This window comes from Pinus tabuliformis, chromosome J (assembly GCF_031772625.1).
Source record: "Pinus tabuliformis cultivar Carrire ecotype Pingquan chromosome J, CPIR1, whole genome shotgun sequence".
In the NCBI taxonomy this organism is placed as follows: Eukaryota; Viridiplantae; Streptophyta; class Pinopsida; order Pinales; family Pinaceae; genus Pinus; species Pinus tabuliformis.
In genome coordinates, this window is record NC_142295.1 from 1,199,143,350 (window position 1) to 1,199,152,472 (window position 9,123).

A 9,123-nucleotide genomic window follows, 5' to 3' on the forward strand; every position below is an offset into this window, starting at 1 on the left:
TAGATGTTTTTTTTAGATCTTAAGCTTCTGTGGTTGTTTCTTGGAGTAGCTTGATCCGGATTATCCACAGTATCATGTTCATTCTGTCGATGTTTCAAACCCCAAAGAGGGTCCATCATCAGGACTAATTTTTAGAATAAGATTGATAGTTCTTTGAGAGAAGAATCATGCGACCAGAGTATAAATAAACCTAAATATTGATAAATTTTTATAAAGAAGCCGACTCTCATATATATATGAATTAATTAATTTTATAAAGAAGCCGACTCATATATACATCTGAATATTATAATAATTTTAGTTTAATTAATTAATTTTATTTTACTTAATTGATTTTAATATGTAAATTATTAATCTTTTTAATTCTCTTGATTATAGGTTAGTTTTATTGTCCTTATTAATTTTCTTATTTCTATTTTTATTTTATTCAACCTAAGAATCTAAACATATCTTTTAATTAATTCATAAATTATTTTAAATAATCAACTAATTAATTATAATTCTATCTATTGTTTTATTATTATTTTTATTTTATTTTAGTTAATTAATCGCAAGTAACAAATGAACATTCCTATTTAGTTAATTTAATTAATTAATTTTGTTTTATTTGATTACTTAATTTAATTCATAATTTTGATTTATTTTATTATATTGTTCTCCAAATTTTCCTTGTTAATTCTATTTAACCCTAATTACTTAATTGATAAATAAGAAATTTCTTATTTTGATCAATTCATCAATTAATTAATTAATGATTATTCTTTAATTTGTTTTATTTTATTAAATGTTAATTTTTATTTAACTTTTCAGTTTTAATTTTTATTTTTATTTAACTTTTCAGGCCTAATTTTTTTTTATTTAAAATTAATTTAATTAATTCAAATCAATTTAATTAATTTAAAACCAATTTTATTTATTAATTCATTAATTTTATTTATTTATTTTTTATTTTATTTTATTAATTAATCAATTTATTTATTTTTAATTTAATTTAATTTAACTATCTTAATTAATTAAGGTAATTTAATTAAAATTAAATTAAATAATTAAAAATTAATTTAATTTAAATAAAATTTACTTTAATTACTTGATTTAATTAAAATTAAATTAAATTACTTAATTAAATTAAAATTAAATTAAATTACTTAATTTATTTTAATTGATTAATTAGATTAATTTAATTAAAATTAAATTAAATTAGATTAATTAAATTTATTAATTTTACTAACCTTGTTAATTTCGAAAACCTATGATGCTTCTAAAGGTTTCGTTGGATTTATTTGTCTAATCAAGGGAAGCCAATTTCCACTAATCTCACTCCCATTGTCCCTGTTGAGGTTTTGAGGGAATTTCATAATTTCGATAGCCTCTCTAATTTTCCTTTTTTGATAATTATCCTCTCTAGCGATTATTTTAGCATCTTCTAGACACACATGATGCTTGGTTTTGGATGAGTGTTCCGCAAGGGTTGATGCACGGGATCTTCCATTCTTTATATCGGCTTCGTGCTCCTTAAGTCTTATTCTTAGAGACCGATCTGTTTCCCCAATATAACTCTTACCACAAGAGCAATCAATTTTGTCACACCCTTGATCTCTTGATGATCAATGTTATCCTTGACTGACCTCATCATTTGCAAAATTTTGGACAATTAGTTCTCTTTGGCTAGCCAACATGGCTAGTTCACAAATGGATATGTTAGCTCAAGTATTATTCATGTCTTTGGTAATGTTGTAATCAAAATTTCATGATGCATTCTCTTCATTGGGTAGATGAGTTGTGGATGTTAGTTGAAAATCCTTACTCGCCATTTCAAGTGTACTTGACTTGATTTTACCATTTCCCAAAGTTCTATTTGAAGTTTGGATAGCTGAAGATTTATCCTCATGTCGTAAGGCTTCAAATATTGATAAGTCCATGTGAACACATCTTGGTATTCTTTAAATAATTGAATAAACACACATTGTTCTTGTGGAAAACAACATGAACCGAGATTATCATACTTAGGTTCTTCATTTGTCCCTAGGTTGTCGAACTTTGTGTCTTCATATTGGGAGTACCTCTAAACTAGTTCCAAACATCGAAAAGTTTCTCTAATGAAACCACACATTTATTCATTGGGTTACCCTCATGTACATTGGCTCTTTCTTGTAAATTTATGTCATGCTCGTGCTCGTCCTCATCAATAGTCGTGTCTCTAAACATATCTGCATTCACAAGGAAATCCAGAATTTGTTGATCATCACTAAACACGCATAAATTAGTTAAGTTATCAAGGATTGAAGGTTTATAAATTATTTCTATTGAAAACCCATCCCTAAGTGGAGTGAACCGTGTGGTTGCATTGGCCAAAGTATCTACAACGACATTATTTATTTTGGGTATAGACTTAATATCAAAAGCTTTGAAAGAAAAAATAATTCTCCATACTTCCTACTATTAGTTCTTAAGATTAGGTGAAACACAATGAATGGTATTACCTACCTATCTTGTAATAATTTCATAATCACTTATTACCTTTAACCATTCTACCTTGAGGTCAATGGATTTCTTCAATCCAAGCATTAGAGCTTCATATTCCACAATATAATTGGTACACTCAAACTCCAAGTGACAAGAAATCAAGTATTTGTTCTTCTCAGGGTTTACCAAGATACAAACTACTCCATCTCCATCCTATTTTTTTGATTTGTTATAGTACAAATTCCAAACGTTAGTATTAATATGGTTAGTATCTACATTAAATATATTTACATCTATGAGAAATCAATCATTATCATCAATTGGAGGGCAAAGAAGGAGTTCCAACTAGGTGTCTGATAGTACGGGGGATGGAAATGCATGATAACATCCGATGTCTAATTCTCGAAAGAAGTTTCCCAACATTTCTTATGCAATAATCATAGCCTCATTGGGCACTTCCATATATGTGACCATACACTTAATGAGAGGTTCTGATCTAAAATTGGATCCTTGAACTCTCTTAAAGCTACCTGAACTCTGTAAAAACTCATACCGAAGTTTAAATTCTTGTGGATGTCGAAGCCTATTAGAAATAACCTTTGAACAACGACAATTTGCAGCCAGCACGGAGCAACGAGGACCTTCGATCAAAGCACACTGACTGAGGCCCATGGAGACCGCGCAGTGGTGCAAACTAGCAGTTAGGAAGTCCAGATCAGAAAACGGAGGCCGTTTCTGGCAAAACCCCTCGAGAAGGAAAAGCCTCGAGTGCACGGTCACAAGGAAAACCCGAAAACCGTGGGAAAAGCGATGAAACGACAGGCGGGTCCCGCGCTCCAAAACTGGCAGAATATCAGAGACGTTTCAGGCAGTCAGCGGATTTGTCAGGAGAACGAGCAATGACATACGTTGATTGACGCATGTCCGGCGGATGAGAGAGAAAACTGCTCTCATCATGTGCTAACATCTGAGCAAGTCAATCGCGCGATAAGAGCCCGTAGGATCTGGAGGGCACAGATCTAACGCCGGAGATTGCGCCCAATGGGAAACCAGATTCGAGGGAGAAAATAAGCTTTGGCACATAAAGGTGGAAGTCCGATTGGACCGTTGAGTTGGCGAATGAATCATTTCACAAAGTAATCGAAGTAACGAACCATTTGGGGAGGAGTTGGCTCAGCTCGTGAGGAGACAAGTGGCCACCTCTCTGTGAAGCATTACAGTGATGATGATGCAGAGCAGGGAATTCCAGCACAGAGGCAGGCGATCCGAAGAGTTGGGAGAGGAAACGAACAGTCGGGGAATGGAACGATTCTAAGAGCCACGAACAGACATAGAGTAAAGGAGGGCATAAAAAGAGAGAGCAGCCTAGGAAGTAGTAAGATGACCTGGAAGCAGAGAAGCCAGAGCAAGAGCTCACTGTAATAGGCAGAAAAAGAGCGAGCAACGAATAAAAGACGTTGAATGTGCGGAGAGTTTAGGGAGTCACTTGGAGGTCGAGTGGAAAAGACAGAGAGCTCAATTGATAGCAGGATATTGTTGTTGGAGTTTCTTGGAGGTCGAGCGATTCACAAAGGCATGCAAAGGCCGAGTGAAAGAGCTTAGAAAACCCAGAGCAGAGAGTCGCTAGCCACAGGCAGAGCCAAGAGCCAGAGCGAGCGCCAAAAGCGAGAGTTGAGAGCTAGAACCAGAGCCTGAGCTACAGAGCCAGAGCTAGAGTCAGAGCCACAACTAAAGCCAGAGCAAGAGCCAGAGCCAAGAGCCAAAGCTAGAAGGCTGAAGAGCTCCAAGAGCCAAGGGATAAGATGGTGTTCTGAGCCCAATGTTCTTGTATAAAACATTGGAGTTAAGTGTAGGCACTTGTAAAAGAACTATTGCCATAATCCCAGAGAGCCTAATCGAGTTGATTAGAGCTCAAGGAGATGTAGCCCAAGATATCAGGGTGAACTCCATATTATATTCCTGCCTTATGTGTTTGTTTTTATTGCTGCTTTAACTACTGTTATATGCATTTATATATCAGTTTAAGTACCTTCCCATATCAGCACAAACAACAGATTTTAAAGTAAATAATCAGCTGAAAACAAATACAAGCATACACCCATATTTTCAAGCATTTCTTATTTCCGCATTGGTTGATCAAATAGACTTGGGAAAATTTAAAGCTTTGGAAGTGGGGGAGGTTCTCGTAAGTTAGACTAGAAGTCTAAGAGCCCCATTTTCAAATCAGGTGGTATCAGAGCTTAAGATTGATTAACCCCACCTTCAAAGAGGGTTGTATCAAAATGCTTGATTGACAGGGAAAAGATTACTTGTCTGAAAAGTGTTTGGATAGACAAGGATTGATTGCCTCATCGATTGTATGCTTGGTTGCAGACTAGCCATTGTTTGAGTTTGCAGAGGTGAAGGGAAAGCTATTGATAGCTCAGTCCAGGAAGGACAAGAAGGAAGAAGAGTTGAAGGAATTCTTCTATCCCAAAGGACCTCAAAACAACCCTTGAAGCACAAGAGGTTTGTTGCAAAAGGTTGTTGAATAAGCTCCTTATTAATCTTGTTTGAAGTTCTTTTATGCATTTTGAAAATGACAACTTCTACAAGTGAGTTCTCAAATTCTTCTTGCTCCCAAAGTTCCTTTAATGGAGACATGAAGCAAGATTTGTCCACCATGCTGGATATGGTGAGAGAAATGTATGAGGATGGAAGGAAGAGCAACATACTTAGAGAGTAGTTGAATTCCATGGAGGAAGAGAAGCATATGCTTTCTGACAAATTGCAGGAAATGGAGAGGCAACTTCATATTGCAAGTATGAACCTGAAAAGGATGCATGAGTTGGAGTCACAACTCTTTGTTGCGAAAGAAGCCTTGGCCAAGTATCAACTTGAAGAAGAGGTAAACCATTCCTGTTTGTCTTCAAATTCTTCTAAGAATGCTTATATTGGTTCTTTTGAAAAACATACCAGAGGCGTAGGTTCCAAGCTAATGTCCAATATGGGCTATGAAGGAAAAGGATTGGGAAAACATGCACAAGGTATTGTTGAGCCAATAATGGTTGAGGAAAGGCCTAAGTATTTGGGTCTTGGCTATTGACAGTCTTGGAGAGAGTTCCAAAGCCACCATGAAGGCCATTGAAACAGTTCCAAAAAGGAGTTTCATTGCAGGTCCTCTACCTCAGAAGTGTGAGGATTGTATTCAGGAGTAATGCAATAACTTGAAACATCATTCGCATGATGCAGGTGTTCAGAAGCACACACTTGAACCAGAGAGTTGTGGAAACTCTGACAGCCTTGAAGAAAGTGATGGTGTTCCAAAGGGAGCCACTCCTTCATTTGTCTCACCTCCTCATGAAGGCAATAAAGGTGAAAGAGGCAGGTATAAATCTGGTTCTAAACACATTCCTTTTGATTTTGTAAAGCATGGAAAAAAATTGCATGTTCCTTTTGTGGTTTGGATAACCATTATGTTTCTAGATGTTGCAAGAGGATGACCACATACAGGAAACTTTTTAAGGAAAAGGAGCAAGCAGCCAAAGGTCCACAGGACAAGGCAAATCATGTTGTCAAAAGGATGCATGTGTGTTGCACTTACTGCCATAAGCAAGGGCATCTTGCTGAAAGGTGTTGGACTTTGAATCCACCACTGCTTCCACCAAAACTAAAGAAGAAAGTGGAAAAAGAAAGTGGCAGGGATGGAAATAAAGATTCCATGATTGATGTGGTTCAGGATGACTCACATATTGATGCTGATGTGCACACAAAGGAGGGACCTTTGAAATGGATTGGTAAGAAATCGTTAGAATTCTTATCCAATTAAGGTTGCATGTCTAGTGATGCATCTGTTTGCATTTCTTTGTGGAATAAATGAAAGTTGCAGGATCTTACCAAATGGTAAATAGAAAGAAGTTGAGTAGGAAACTCACTTTATTGTTGCAACAATATGTTCATTTCAGCTTCGAAAGTACAGTGTACTTGAGCGAAAGTTGAAAGATGGAGCGCATGCCTGAGCATGAGATGCATGTGATGTTGGCTTGGGAGAAGTTAACTTGGTTTCTAAAATGGAGCTAAGGATGAAGTGTTTCATCTTTTGGAAAAGAGTCCTAAAGGTCTTTTTCGTACATGCTTGACTTGAAGGGTCATTTGTTGTAAAGGCATGTTTCATTGGCTTGTTATCTAGTTAATCATTTGTATGCAGATATAAGACATGGAAGGGTTCAAGAGATGTGAAATATGTTTCTTTGTTGAAGCAAGAGTTAGCCCATGCAGTTGTTGTCTGTATGCCTGTTGTTGTTAATAGTTGTTGCTGACAGCTTTTCAAACAAGTACAAATGAAAGTTTTGTGGAGCAGATGTACTTCACATTTGTTTGAGCCACCTTGGATCAAGGATAAAGGCAAAGAAGCTCAAACTGCCTTCTGTAAACTTCACGGCAGAAGTTCTGCATGAAGTCAAGGAGGAAAACCGTTCTTCCTGAGATGACCAACCCATCCAGGAAGGGGAGTGGTTGAAGATTTTGGCTCAGAGGCACTATGCAAAGGCAAGTGTAGGGAGGCTGAAAGAAGAGGGTGTTGTTACTCTCATTTATTGCTCAGATCAGTATATCAGTCTTTTGGTGGACCAAAAGTTCTGTTAGTGGGAAGGCGTGATCCGAAATTGGATCCTTGAACTCTCTTAAAGCTACTCGAACTATGTAAAAACTCATACTGGAGTTTAAAGTCTTGTGGATGTCGAAGCCTATCAGAAATAACCTCTAAAAAACGACAATTTGTAGCCAGTACGGAGCAACGAGGACCTTCAGTCAAAGCACGCTGACCAAGGCCCATGGAGACCGCGCAGTGGCACAAACTAGCAGTTAGGAAGTTAGAATCAGAAAATGGAGGCCGTTTTTGGGCAAAACCCCTTGAGAAGGAAAATCCTCGATTGCACCGTCACAAGGAAAACCTGAAAACCGTGGGAAAAGCGATGAAACGATAGGCGGTTCCAGTGCTCCAAAATCGGCGGAATATCGAAGGCATTTCAGGCGGTAAGCAGGTTTGTCAGGAGAACGAGTGATGCCATACGTTGATTGATGCATGTCCGGCAGATGAGAGAGAAAACCGTTCTCATCGCGGGCTAACGTTTGAGCAAGTCAACTACGCAATAAGAATGATAACCATAGGATCTGGAGGCCCCAGATCTAACGACAGAGATTGTGCCCGATGGGAAACCGAATTCGACAGAGAAAATAAGCTTCGGCACATAAAGGTGGAAGTCTGATTGGACTGCTGAGTTGGCGGATGAATCATTTCACAGAGTAACCGAAGTAACGAACCATTTGGGGAAGAGCTAGATCAGCTCGTGAGGAGACAAGTGGCCACCTATCTGTGAAGCATTACAGTGATGATGATGCAGAGCAGGGAATTCCAACACAGAGGCAAGAAATCCGAAGAGCCGGGAGAGGAAACGAACAATCGGGGAACGGAACGGTTCTAAGAGCCACGAACAGACAGAGAGTAAAGGAGTGCAGAAAAAGAGAGAGCAGCCTAGGAAGTAGTAAGCAGACCTAGAAGTAGAGAATCCAGAGCAAGAGCTCACTGTAATAGGCAGAAAAAGAGCGAGCAGCAAAAAAAAAGACGTTGAATGGGCAAAGAGTTTGGGGAGTCACTCGGAGGTCAAGTGGAAAAGCTAGAGAGCTCAATTAATAGCAGGATATTGTTGTTGGAGTTGCTTGGAGGTCGAGCTATTCACAGAGGCATGCAAAGACCGAGCAAAAGAGCTTAGAAAAGCCAGAGTAGAGAGCCGCGAGCCACAGCCAGAGCCAAGAGCCAGAGCGAGTGCCAGAAGCAAGAGCTGAGAGCCAGAACTAGAGCTCAAGCCATAGAGCCAGAGTTAGAGTCATAGCCTCAGCCAGAGCCAAAAGCCAAAGCTAGAAAGCCGAAGAGCTCCAAGAGCCAAGGGATAAGATGGTGTTCTGAGCCCAATGTTCCTGTATAAAACATTGGAGTTAAGTGTAGGAACTTGTAAAAGAACTATTGCCATAATCCCAGAGAGCCTAATCGAGTTGATTAGAGCTCAAGGAGATGTAGCCCAAGATATCAAGGTGAACTCCAAATTATACTGCTGCCTTATGTGTTTGTTTTTATTGCTGCTTTAACTACTATTATATGCATTTATATATCCATTTAAGTACCTTCCCACATCAGCACAAATAACAGATTTTAAAGTAAATAATCAGCTGAAAACAAATACAAGCATACACCCATATTTTCAAGCATTTTCTTATTTCTGCATTGGTTGATCAAATAGACTTGGGAAAATTTAAAGCTTTGGAAGTGGGAGAGGTTCTCGTAAGTTAGACTAGAAGCCTAAGATCCCCATTTTCAGATCAAGTTCACTATTCACTTGGATATGATTATTCTTCCCCTTTAATGGAAGCCACAAGTGGGACTAGTTTGATACAAAAAAACCCTTGTAGTTTACTTGAACAATCCCTATTTAATAGTAAACCATATGCTTCTAGGATGTCCACAACCACTATGTCAAGAAATTGATGAAATTGAGAATTAGAAGACAATCAAAGCAATGTTCAGTTCGCCACTTACTTGAACTTGAGACCTATCAAGTTGTATTCTCTTAGCATCTATCTTTTCCAGTTTGGCATTAATCTTCTTAGTTATTGATAAAGGGATGA